The sequence below is a fragment of the Pan troglodytes genome, chromosome 22, assembly GCF_028858775.2.
Source record: "Pan troglodytes isolate AG18354 chromosome 22, NHGRI_mPanTro3-v2.0_pri, whole genome shotgun sequence".
Lineage (NCBI taxonomy): Eukaryota > Metazoa > Chordata > Mammalia > Primates > Hominidae > Pan > Pan troglodytes.
Window position 1 is genome coordinate 3,197,471 of NC_072420.2, and position 13,661 is coordinate 3,211,131.

Sequence of the window (13,661 nt, forward strand, 5' to 3'; positions counted from 1 at the left end):
ACCACCACATCTGGCTAATTTTTTGTATTTTTTAGTAGAGATTGGGTTTCACCATGTTGATCAGGCTGGTCTTGAGCTCCTGACCTCGGGTGAGCCACCCACCTTGGCTTCCCGAAGTGTTGGGATTACAGGTGTGAGCCACAGTTCCTGGGCTACAACATGAGTTTTAAATTGGAAATAACCCAGATATTTAATGAGTATCTATTATTTAATGTAACATAACTAAAATTTCAAAAATAGGCTGGGCATGGTGGCTCACACCATGAGACCAGCCTGAGCAAAATAGCGAGATGCTGACTCTACAAAAAAAAAAAAAAAGTTAGCTGACCATGGTGGTGCATGCCTGTAATTAACAGTTTCTTGGGAGGCTGAGGTGGGAGGATCCCTTGAGTGCAGGAGGTCAAGGTTGCAATGAGCTGTGATCATGCCACTGCACTTCAGCCTGGGTGACAGACAGAGACACTGGCTCAAAAAAATTTCAAAAATACATTAAGATGTCTTGTATAGATATTTATCCATTTACATTTACTTATTTTTGACAGTTTATCTAGAGTATTTGTGAGAACTGAGGTATTAGACAGAGCTAGTCATCATTTCTAAGTTATTTTCTTGTTAACCATGATATAGCCTGTGAATATCAGGTGTTCACATAAGTGAGGACTTCAAAGTTAAATACAAGGGTATTTTACCAATAACTCAGAAAATTCCATTATTTTTGTTCAACAAACCGTATTAAATTGGTCTTATGTATTTAAAAAATCACATAAACAAATATTCTTTTCTTTCCGGTGTTTATAGCTTTATAACCTTCATGCCAAAACCTAGCACCTTAAAATATCTAGCAAATGTAAATATAAAACACAGTCAAAAATGTACGCTGACAATTCTGAAGACATTTCTACTTTTATTTTATCAATACTTTTTAAATTATTTGTATTTATAAAAGAACTCTTTTGTCTGGGCACAGTGGTTCATGCCTGTATCCCAGCACTTTGAGAGGCTGAGGCAAGAGGATCACTTGAGCTCAGGAGTTTGAGACCAGCCTGGGCAACATAGTGAGACCCAATCTCTACTAAGAATAAGATAAATATTGCCAGGCATGGTGGTGCATGCCTATTGTCCCAGCTACTAGAGAGGGTGAGGCAGGAAGATTGCTTGAGCCTAGGAGGTTGAGATAACAGTGAGTTATGATCCCACTACTGCACTCCAGTCTGGGGAACAGAGTGAGACCTTACAGTGAGACCTTGTCTCAAAAAGAGAAAAAAATATAGAATTGTTTCATTCTTTTGTTTTTCTTCAGCCAAGTAACCTCGAATTGGTAACACAACAGACAGTAAGTCTTATCTCAACACCAGTAGACAAATCAGCAGATTCAAAGTAGGCAGTGGAAAAAAAAGATAGGCAAAAGAACTGAGACTTTTCCATTTTATGGTTTTTAAAAATAGTAACTATTTGAGTTCTGAATTTTCTTTCATGTAATTTGGCCGTCAGGTTTAAAGTGTGCACTAGAGGCCAGGTGCAGTGGCTCATTCATGTAATCCCAATACTATGGGAGGCTGAAGCAGGTGGATCACTTGAGGCCAGGAGTTTGAGACCAGCCTGGCCAACGTGACAAAACCCCATCTCTACTGAAAATACAAAAATTAACTGGGTGTGGTGGTGTTCACCTGTAGTCCTAGCTATTCAGGAGGCTGAGGCAGGATAATCACTCAAACCTGGGAGGTGGAGGTTGCAGTGAGCCGCGATTGTACCACCATACTCCATCCTCGGCAACAGAGCAAGACTCTGTATCAAAAAGAAAAAGAAAAAAAATATATATATATATATAGGCTGGGCACAGTGGCTCATGCCTGTAATCCCAGCAGTTTTGGAGGCCAAGGCAAGTGGATCACTTGAGATCAGGAGTTTGAGACCAGCCTGGCCAACATGGTGAAACCTCATCTCTACTAAAACCACAAAAATTAGCCGGATATGGTGGCACACACCTGTAATCGCAGCTACTCAGGAGGCTGAGACAGGAGAATTGCTCAAACCTGGGAAGTGGAGGTTGCAGTGAGCCAAGATCACACCACTGCACTCCAGCGTGGGCAACAGAGCGAGACTCTGTCTCAAAAAAATTGTGTGTGTGTGTGTGTGTGTGTGTGTGTGTGTGTGTGTGTGGCTAGAATGGTCCATAATATATAGCCAGCTCGAGTCCCAGAAAACCTAGCAAGCTTAAGGTTAGAGCTTCTCATTTTGACCTTTTCAAGATTAAATCTCCTTTAGTAAGCCCTTCCCCTCTAGGGAGGTACTTGCCGGAGCACTGCCGGAAGTTGGTTTTCTGATGCCCTGTTGTTTCTGTTCTGAATGGTTTATTTCTCATTATAAGAGCTCAGCAAAGCAGGCAGAGTTAAAAAGCAGAGACATGAAGGTTTTAAAATCATGGACTTCACTCCTACACTGAATATCAGGTCCCCAGAAAGACAGAAACACCATGGGACCACAGCAAAGGCAGAAGGAGGAGTGAGAGAGGGAGGTGGACAGAACAACAAACAGGAGTTGGCTCTCATTTTTTCACGCGTGCCATTTTCTTTAGGTTTTTCTAGTTTATGGAGTCTCTTTGCTCCAGCTGAGCACACAGATAAACTAGAGATCTCACAAGGTTTTTGCTGAGAACATCAAAGCCTTTAACCTCTGTTGGGCCAAATATTTAGACCAAAAATACAGATAGACACGCAAAAGCCAGAACCAGACCAGATTGAGTATGTCAGTGGCTACAGCCTTTATTCCCTTTATTCTTTAGGATTCGAACTCAAACCAGATTCAGGATTCTAACCCAACCAGGACCCCCCTGGGGTGAAACTGAAACCCCACAGTCTAGACAAGGTTGGGGGTCTTTTTTATTTTTTATTTTTTTGAGATGGAGTTTCACTCTTGTTGCCCAGGCTGGAGTGCAATGGTGCAATATTGCCTCACTGCAACCTCCGCCTCTCAGGTTTAAGCACTTATCCTGCCTCAGCCTCCCAAGCTGGGATTAGAGGCTTGTGCCACCATGCCCAGCTCATTTTGCATTTTTAGTAGAGATGGGGTTTCTCCATGTTGGTCAGGCTGGTCTCAAACTCCCAACCTCAGGTGATCCGCCCACCTAAGCCTCCCAAAGTGTTGGCATTACAGGCATGAGCCACCGCACCCAACCTGCTTGTTCTTTTCATTTCATCCTGATCTCCGAATACAGGAGAGTAGCTGATTTGGTGTTCACTAACAAGCACAGAAGCTTTGTTATATTTACAGTGTCATTCTTGGCAAAACCTGAAGTTTTGCCTCCCGGGTTCACACCATTCTCCTGCCTCAGCCTCCTGAGTAGCTGGGACTATAGGCGCCCGCCACCTCACCCAGCTAATTTTTTGTATTTTTAGTAGAGACGGGGTTTCACCGTGTTAGCCAGGATGGTCTCGATCTCCTGACCTTGTGATTCGCCCACCTCGGCCTCCCAGAGTGCTGGGATTACAGGCGTGAGCCACTGCACCCAGCCAGAAGCTCTAATTTCAATGATGATTGTGCTTTTTATCTCTTCCTCAGCATCTGGCTCATGATAAAATTTCAGGTGTCTTGATGGTATCTAAATCAGTTGTTGATTCGGTCCTGGAGAAACAAGCATAACCTCTATGCCAAGTTATAATTTTGCCTATTTCCCAACTTTTTGTTATTGGATCGCTCCACTAAACCAGTTGTTCTGCTTCTGTCTTTGCAGCTGGTTTCTGTAGATGCTGTTCAGCTGCTGATAACATCTGGCCTTTGGGCAGGCTCAAAAAATTGAAAGTTAATGATGTTAGATTCAATTGTATATGGGCTATCCCATAATCCCTGTTTCTCCCCCTTTTTTGTTTTTATTATCAGTTGTTCATCTGTATGAAATCGCAACTGAGCATTTTCAATTAACTGTGTGGAATGAACCATGTATGAAGAATCAGAAATCACATTAACAGGCATATCAAAAGCAGTCAACACCTCAATTACAGCTACAAGCTCCGCTTTTTGAGCTGAAGTATAGGGTGTCTGGAAAACTTTACCTTTTGATCCAGAATAAGAAGCTTTACCATTACTAGACCCATCTGTGAAACAATGAAAACGCTTAGCAGGCTGCAGATTGTTTACTGCAGGCATTGTAAATGCAAACCGTTCACAGTCTTGCTCAGCTAAAAGGGTAGTAAAGAAACAGTCTTTTAAATCTGTGACTATTAAAGGCCAATTTTTTGGAATTATAGTAGGAGAAGGCAATCCTGGCTGTTATGTTTCCATTGGTTGTATAACTGAATTGATGGCTCTTAAGTCAGTTAACATTCTCCATTTACCTGATTTTTTCTTAATTATGAAAACTGGAGAATTCCAAGGGGAAAACGTTAGAGCTATGTGCCCATTTTCTAATTGTTCAGTAACTAATTTCTCTAAAGCATCCAGTTTCTCTTTGCTTAGCAGCCATTATTCTATCCAAATTGGCTTATCTGTTAACCATTTTAAAGGTATAGGTTTTGGAAGCTTAACAATGGCCACCATCAAAAATGGTATCCTAATCTTTGGCAGGAACTTTGTCTTTCCGTTTGAAGCAGTTCTTTCAAACCTTGCAAATTTTTTTCTACTCCCATACCAGAGACGTGCCCCATTTCGTGCATCATATGTTGACTTTGAGGGCTGTATAATTGTTAAGGAATTAGAACTTGTGCTCCCCATTGTCATAATAAATCTCTCCCCCATAAATTTATAGGTACAGAAGTTGTAATTGGTTGAACAATCCCAGGTTGTCCATCGGCCCTTCACAATGCAAAATATAGCTACTTTGATACACTTCTGGAGCTTTAGCAGTTTCCACTGTGTTAAATTGAGTGGGCTGAATTGGCCATGTGCATGGCCAGAGCTGTAGAGAAATGATTGAAATGTCCAGTCCTACCAAAAAAAAAAAATAGTATCTACTAAACCTTTAAAGTTCTTTCCCTGGATAGTTATTTCACAGGTAGGATGTTTATCAGTAATTTGATTTACCCAATAAGCTGCCTTGCCTTTTTTATTTGTGCTTCCAAATCCTCCAGTTCATTTAATTTCACTTTTTCCCATTCCCACATATGGCACACTCAGGGGCTATGCTATGCGCACTCCTGGCTGTGCTTTCCAGGGAACAGAAATAGATATCACAATTTGAATTTCCTCATTGTAATCTGAATCAATGACTCCAGTGTGTATTTGTACCCCTTTTAAACTTAAACTAGACCTTCCTAAAAGTAATCCCATTGTCCCTTCTGGCAATGGTCCACAGACTCCTGTTAGGACCTTTTGTGGGTGTTCCCCAGGCAGAAGGCTCACAGCCTTTGTGCAGCATAAATCTACTGCGGCACTATGGAATGTGGTGGGGGACAGATAATATTTGGGGGTGAGGGAATGGCCTGAGCTGGAAATGCCCTGGATTAGAACAGGGCCTGGGATGGGCCCATCAGGGAGTTTCCCAAAATTGGGTTCCCTTCTTTATCAAACTTAGAGTGACACTGATTAGCCCAAAGTTTTCCTTTTTTACATTTTGGACATATTTCAGGATCAGCAGTTTTCTTTTTTCCCCTATCTGGTGGCCTGACTCGCTGATTTTTTTTCTACATTGTTTTCAGTATGACCATGTTTCCCACAGTTAAAACAAGCTCCAGGAAATGGAGTATTTCCTTTATCCACTCTCAGTCCTGCCATCGCCTGTGCCAACAAAGTAGCTTTATGTAGATTACCTCTGATACCATCACAGGTCTTGATATAATCAACTAAATGTGCTTTCCCTCTGATAGGTCGCAGAGCAGCCTAGCAATAGGGATTAGCATTGTCAAAAGCTAATAACTGCAACACTATATCCTAAGCAGCCAAATCTGCAATAATCTTTTTAAGAGACTCCTGTAACCAAGCTATAAAATCCACGTATGGTTCTCTTGGTCCCTGTTTTATAGCACTAAAGGAAGGGTAGTGTTCTCCACATGAAGTGATTGTTTCCAAGCTCTAATGCACACTCCTCTAAGCTGTTCTATGGCATCATCCTGCATGACACTTGTGCATGTAAACCAGCCCAGCCACCAACCCCCAAAAGTTGGTCTGCAGTTATATTAATTTGAGGTTGGGCCCAGGCATTGCGAGCAGCCTGAATGGAAGCTTCATCTGCCCACTAAGTTTTAAATTGTAAGAACTGAGCAGGAGTTAGACAAGCTCGAGTAATAGTGTCCCAGTCAGTAGGAATCATACGACTGGAAACAGCAACATTCTTTAACGGTCCCATTTCAAAAGGAGAACCTGGTCCATACTGATTTAGCTTGTTTAATTTTTTTGAGTAATTTAAAAGGAAAAGGCTCAAATGTAGCTATAATATTTCCCTGTTGATCTGGGGCATGTATTCCAACAGGAACTGCCAAGCCTCTAAATCCCACTTTTGTCTAGCTTGCTGAATTCCTGCCTGAATAGAAGTAAGAGCGGTCGCTCAAGGCGCTGCTCGAACAGTCACCAGGGTAACTACTTTTCACACAGTGTCCTCCAGAAAAGAAAGATCTGGAGGGTCGTTTTCTTCAAAATAATAATGAGGGTGTGCAGAAGGATAGGGATGAACCTCTCCCTCCTTTTCTGCTTCAGCTTTAGGTGGCAAATAAACCTGGTCTGTAACCTCTACTGTTACTTTGTTATACTCTCCTTCCTCCTCATCATCCGTGTGAAAAAGTTCCAAGGTAGAACGAACCACAGCCCACACTTGTCCTATTGCTACCCTGATGCTTCCGAGCTCCCCTTCTGACTCACCACGGGGATGGCTTTAACATTACTTGGGTGTCCTCCAGCTAGTCCCACATTCCACGTGCTCCAGCGATCCTTTGACCTGTATTCGAGCCCCCATGAATGGGCACCACTTGCTGAGACCAGGTCAGTTGGGGAGACCCTAACCCAGCAGCGCTAGAGGAATTAAAGACACACACACTGAAATATAGAGGTGTGAAGTGGAAAATCAGGGGTCAGAGGTGAGAGCCCTGAACAGAGATTTACCCACGTATTTATTAACAGCAAGCCAGTCATTAGCATTGTTTCTATAGATGTTAGATTAACTAAAAGTATCCCTTATGGGAAACGAAGGGATGGGCTGAATTAAAGGAATAGGTTGGGCTAGTTAACTGCAGCAGAAGCATGTTCTTAAGGCACAGATCACTCATGCCCAACTACTGTGGGGACCTTCTTTGGTGGCTCCCCAGGAAGTAAGGAGATGGGAATTGTTCTGTAGAGGTCTACAGCAACACTGCTTGCTGAGGTGGGGGACAATTGTTGTACATTTATAAGGGCAGTGGCTGTGCTGGGTATGCCTCGGTTTGTTGAGGGGCTCGAGGCGGGTCCCTCTTCCTATTTCCTGAAACAGGTTGTCCATCTTTGCTAAATTTAGAATGACACGGACTTGCCTAGTGATTGCCTTTCTTACACCAGGGACATACACTGTGACTTTTCTGTTGATTGATGGTAGTAGTTTTCATCTTTTGAATTCCTTTCTACATTCTTTTCTTGTGTCCAATTTGCCCACAATTAAGGCAAGAGCCTGAGAAATGAAGCATATTTTTTCTTACTCTTAATCTAGCCATAGCCTGAACTAAAAGAATAGCCTTATGTAAGTTACCTCCAATGCCATCACAAGCCTTAATATATTTAGTTAAATGAGCCTTCTCTCTCAGGGGTCTAATAGCAGTTTGACACTCTGCATTAGCATTATTGTATGCAAGAAGCTGTATTACAACATCCCGAGCTGTTTTTATCATTTATGGCTTTATACACAGCCTCTTGGAGCTGAGCAATAAAATTAATATATGGTTCTTTAGGTCCTTGTCAGACAGAACTGAAATAAGGATACTTTCCCCCGGTAACATTTATCCTTTTCTATGCCTGCAAGCACATGAAGCACAGCTGAACAATGACAACATCTTCCATTACTACTTGATTTCCTAATCAACCCCAGTTAGGGCCAACTCCTATTAACTGATCAAAGAAAACAGGCACAGGTGGCTGCCCTTGTGTGTTTTCTTTTGCCTGAGTTTAAGCTTCGGCAGCCTACCAAGTTTTAAACTGCAAGTGCTGAGATGGAGTGAGAACAGGTTTTGTCAAAGTATCCTAATTATATGGTATTAATCTATTATCAAGAGCCATATTTTTAAATAAAGTTTGCACAAAAAGAGAGTTCAGTCCATATTGACTAATGGCTTGCTTACATTCTTTAGTAACTTAAAAAAAAAGAGCCTAATTAGCTATATTCTGTCCTACTTGCTGGATTATAGTAACGGGAAATTGCCATGCTTCAAGGTCTCCCTTGGCTTTAGCTTTTTGAATAGAATTTTGTCTAGCACCACCAATTGCTCCAGGTTTTAATGTTGCAACTACAGGAGCAGTAAGTTTTTCAGCTAATTTATTTTCTCACCCATTTAAGGGAGAGAGAGGAGGTGGCCATTCACTTAATTCAGCAGGTGGAGCCAACGGGTTAGTAAAACATACTTTTTAAAATTTTTCTTTCTTTTCTTTAATCTCCTCCAGTAGCTGCTCCCCACACTCAGAATTTGAAGTTAGTTTTTTACACTCATCCTCCTCTTCCTCATCTGAATCTGCCTCATCATCTGTTTGAAATGGCTCAAGGGCTGCCTTTATTAGTGCCCACACTGACCATACAGAAACTGGAATTTCTGCTCCATCTTTATATGCCTTTTAAAAAATCTCTTCCAATTTTCTCCCATTCATCCAACTTCATACTCCTTTGTTCTGGAAACCATGGGCAAAACTGCTTTACTGTACTACAGAGTGATAACAAATTCTAAGTACTAACTTTCACTCCCCATCTTTGTATGTCCTCGGGTGTCTTTTGATGATGTGTCCTCTGCTTTCACATGCTCTAGCCTTCCTTCACCAGGGTCTTTGTCGCCCCATGTTGGGCACCAAGATTGTTGGGGTGATCAGACCCAACACTAGGTCAGGCGGGTGATGAAGTCCGGCAGAGTCAAAGGAATGAGAAAAAGACAGTTTGAGAGAGAAAGTGGAACCAGGGGACCATCATGAATGTGGAGTCTGCAAAGTCCCCAAGCTCTGGAAGCCCATGCTATTTATTGGTGCTCAAACAAAGAAACAGGTGGTGAGGATGTGGGGGTTGAAAGGAAACGGTGTATCAAGTGAATGAGAAACATATGGCCCTGCCTCAGCTTCTGTTCCAACACTCAGCTTTTCTCCCAACACATTCCCCTTAAGAACAGGAATAAAATAGGGATGCCTGTTCTCATCACTCTTGTTCAACAAGTCCTAGCCAGAGCAATCAGGCAAGAGAAAGAGATAAAAGGCATCCAAATAGGAAATGAAGTCAAATTATCTCTCTTCACTGATGATATGATTATACACCTAGAAAACCCTAAAGACTGTGCCAAAAGGCTCCTAGAACTGATAAAAACTTCAGCAAAGTTTCACGATAAAAAAATCAACATATAAAAAGAAGTAGCATTTCTGTACACCAAAAATGTTTAAACTGAGAGGTAAATCAAGAGTGCAATCCTGTTTACCACAGCAACCCCCAAAATAAAATAAAATAAAAGAAGAATATGTCTAACCAAGGAGGTAAAGGATATCTAAAAGGAGAACTATAAAACACTGCAGAAAGAAATCATAGATGACAAAACAAATGGAAAACCATTCCATGCTCATGGATTAGAAAGATCAATATTGTTAAAATGGCTATACTGCCAAAAGCAATCTACACATTCAACACTATTCCTATGAAACAACCAATGTCGTTTTTCACAGAATTAGAAAAAAACTATTCTAAATTTCATATGGATTTTTAAAGAGCCCAGACAACTGAAGGAAACCTAAGCAAGAAGAACAAAGCTGGAGACATCACATTACTTGACCTCATACTATTCCCTAAGGCCACAGTAGACAAAATAGCATGGTAGTGATATGAAAACAGACACAAAGACCAATGAAACAGAATAGAGAACCCCAAAATAAACACATGCACCTACAGCCATCAGCTTTCCCAGGATAACACAAAGAGAGCCAAGTGGCACCTGCACATTACACTGTGGAAGAAAAACCCAAACTCAAGAAACCCCAACTTGTGTTATGGGAAGTTCACTTGGCTGTACCCTTCCCAAGAGGGAGAAATTATCTGCATTATACTAGACAGTAAATAAACTTTTCCTTTGTTCCAGAAGGAGGTACTGGTTTTCTATTCCAAGGCTGTTTTCTATACAAACATGCTTGAAATCAATCATTTGGAACAAGAAAGTCAGCGTCCATACTTGCAAAATGTGCAGAAATTAAAGAGACTCAAAAACCGTTTCTCTACCAATTTCTATTTTCTAAAAATCACATTTTCCCCGTACAATATGCTTTTAATATGTGATCATATTCTGAAATTGTCTTAGCATTTACCCCCATTTCTGAGTCCAGAAGGATACAATAAATTTAATTTAATGTAGTAACACTTCAAATAGTAGTGATTGTAATAGCAGAGCTAGTTTGTAGCATAAAGAAAAAATAATAATATTATTAGGTGACACTTACAAATAATGCTAGTCACCATTTCTAAGTGTCACGGTAAGTACGGTGATTATTTTCTTTTTTTCTGACTCTTTTTTATTTTATTTTTTATTTTTTTCCCATAGGTTATTGGGGTACGGTGGTATTTGGTTCCATGGATATGTTATTTACTGGTTATTTGTGAGATTTGGGTGCACCTATCACCCGAACAGTGTACACTGCACCCTATTTGTAATCTTTTATCCCTCGCCCCCCTCGCTATTAAATAATAGACAAAAAATAATGGGTTTAGAATAAATGAGTTCAAATGAATTGTCAAACGTATGTGAGAAAAGTGTAATCAGTTTGTGAGAAAAAGCAAAAAACTCAACAGAAATGCTGATAAAACATCATCCCTTCATGGCTAGAGCTGCCAGGACACTAGAACACCAAAATCAGCTAGGGAAATTTTGTAGAAGTCCCAGATGTACTAAATGTTCTGTGAATACACAGAGATATAATTATAACTGTTACCTGCATGTAGAGTAAAGATGAGAAGTCATTGGTCATGGTGGCAGCTACCTCAGGAATTACAAAGCAGACGTGGTTCCAGGACAGTATATGTCAGGGCAAAGCTGTCCTGGAAGGCTATTAGGAGTTGGTTACGGCACAGACATTGTAAGTCAGATGGTCTCATTACTTTCAATGACAAAACCAAAATTACTTTTGCATCAGACTAATACAACGGCCTGGCAAGAGCACAGAAAAAGTCCCTGTGCTGTTAAGTGGGGACCTCTGATGCAGCACAATTCCTTCATCCCCTTCTCCAAAACCCCCTCTTCCAATTCCATTGAAGAGAAAATCTGATGGAAGTCCTGTGTAAGTAGGCTCAGATATATCTACCACTATAGATAGTGGAGGTGATTCATAAATCCAAGCCTATCAAATACATCATAAATAAGTTACACGTTTAATTTTTTTTTTGAAATTAGGGATCATGATATAAAAGTTATCAGAATCAAAACTGACACTAATCTTTAAAAAGAAAAGAAAAAACCTGGACAAATAGATTCAGAGAAGGCCATGAAGAGAGGGTTCTCATGCTTCTAGGCCTGATAAAAACTATCACAAAATACCACAAAAACCACAACCTTGCACAAAGGCCATAGCAACCTCACACAAAATACACTTCTGTGAGGACATCTATCCAGAAACTGCCTGCCCAAACTTCAACTGACATTGACCTTGTTGTTGATCTTCATAGTCAAAGATAACTATAACAAAACAATTATATAAGCCTCTTCATTTTTCCTTTATTTATTTTTTTCTACTCCCCCATACTTCCAGGTTGATCGTTTTTCTTTTAAAGACCTTGTCTTCCTTTACCATTTGAATCTACACAGCTTGCTTTGTCATGCATATTCCCATTGCAGTTCCCTCCTCCCTAAGATGTGTCTTTTTCCTTTAGAGAGCCTTTCTCTGTTTGTTATTTAGGTTTACAATGAGAAGGCATGTAAAGTATTTTTACTGTCTTCCTAGGAAAAAATCACTGACTTACAGTATTTATATTTATTTATTTACATTCCTGGGGATGAGGAATTAAAGATTTCACAAATTTTCTTATTGAGAAGATCCATGTTTTCATGTGAGCAAAACTGAATATGTTAATTGTATGTAAATTATGCTGCAGATAATATAGTCAAATGTTTACTTGTATTTAATTTGTTACACATGAATATTGCATATGTAAGATAATATACTAAGAAATTATCACATTTAATGAAATGCTTTAATCAAATTCCTGATTGAATTTTTGATGTCAATATCTTTTTCATTGTTTAGTCCATCTTTAGAGTGAACAGGGCTGTCTAGGCCAAAGTCCTCGCTTCTATCTAAATTGTCTGAGTAACAGAACTTTTTGAATTTATTATGTTGTCACAGGAAGTTTCTTATTGCTTGTTTAAAGGAGTCTCTCTCAATATGATGCAGAATCCAAAAGCACTGAAGGACATATATCCTGAGTTTCTGTTACTGAAGCCAAAGGTTGCCAATTTCTTGTAGATCCTGCTAGAGTTAAACTTCATTTAAGTAATCATTAAAAGCTGCATTTATTCCCTCACTTGAAATTTTGATTTCACAGTATTAGTCCTCTAAGTCTTTGCTGAGATATGTTCCTCCTTTTCTTGTAGCTTGACTCTGATGATCTCTATATACAACATCAATTGACATAAATTAAAGTACATTCAGGGCAAGAGAGTTTCTTTAAATATTACTTTGTTATTCAAAATAATCACAAAAGCACTCATCGTAGGAAAACTTGTGAGGACTCAAATATAGGGAAATACTTTTTCTTTCTAAGGCATAATTCTGTAAAGAAGTTCACCTTAATTTGAATATACATGGGAAAATATCCTTGTTCACTAATAGTCTATATTCACTCTGTTTTCTTCCCTCATAAACCAGCCGGTTCACTATTATTCTCCAAATGATGTGTGCCTCTCTAGAGTCCAGGCTATCTGCATATCTAATTTTTCCCACAAATTACTGTTTTGAATTGCACTGAATTCAATTCAAGGGGATGTCATTTATAAACAGTGCAAATATATACTGCACGAGGGATCTTAGAAATCATATGCATGGTTTGATCCATAAGCTCATATGAGCGTGCAATGTCAACTTTTTTCATGTTTTTTTAAATCCACTTAAATTCTATTTTAAGCCACCATCTGTCTGTGCAGTTAGGGCAGTTAGCCTTCAATCATTTTAAGATCTCCCCTCTAAGTATTGTGATAGTGATAGAGAAGTCACCAGTCAGGTGTCCTAGGAAGCCGACTCCGAGTTGGAGATTTGCATGCAAGGAGGTTGAAATGATATTCCCAACACCAGTGGAAGAGTGACAGCAATAGGATTGAGTGGAGCAGGAAGTCAGCTGGAATGCAATCACTATCATGGCCGCAGTCCACTCTACAGGGATCTTGGTGAGTTTACCTAATGACCTCGAATTGGAGCAAGAAAACCAGGCCATTATATTTCTGTACCAAGCAGTTCTTGGATGTGGGATGCCTTGAGAAGGGACATGAACTTGGATGAAGGAACTTTTTTGTGCTGTGAGTATTGTTGCCAGGAGTGAGCTGTCAACACCCCCA

General features: G+C 40.1%; 1 long non-coding RNA gene across 1 annotated transcript in view; it reads right to left on the minus strand.

Moving 5' to 3' along the window:
* Nucleotides 1-12,070: 12,070 nt before the first annotated feature.
* LOC112207468 (uncharacterized) overlaps nt 12,071-13,661 on the minus strand; it is a 117,060-nt gene continuing 115,469 nt past the window's right edge. The window contains exon 6 of the long non-coding RNA XR_010154578.1: nt 12,071-12,721. This is a non-coding gene — a long non-coding RNA (uncharacterized LOC112207468). The remainder of the gene's footprint in view (nt 12,722-13,661) is intronic.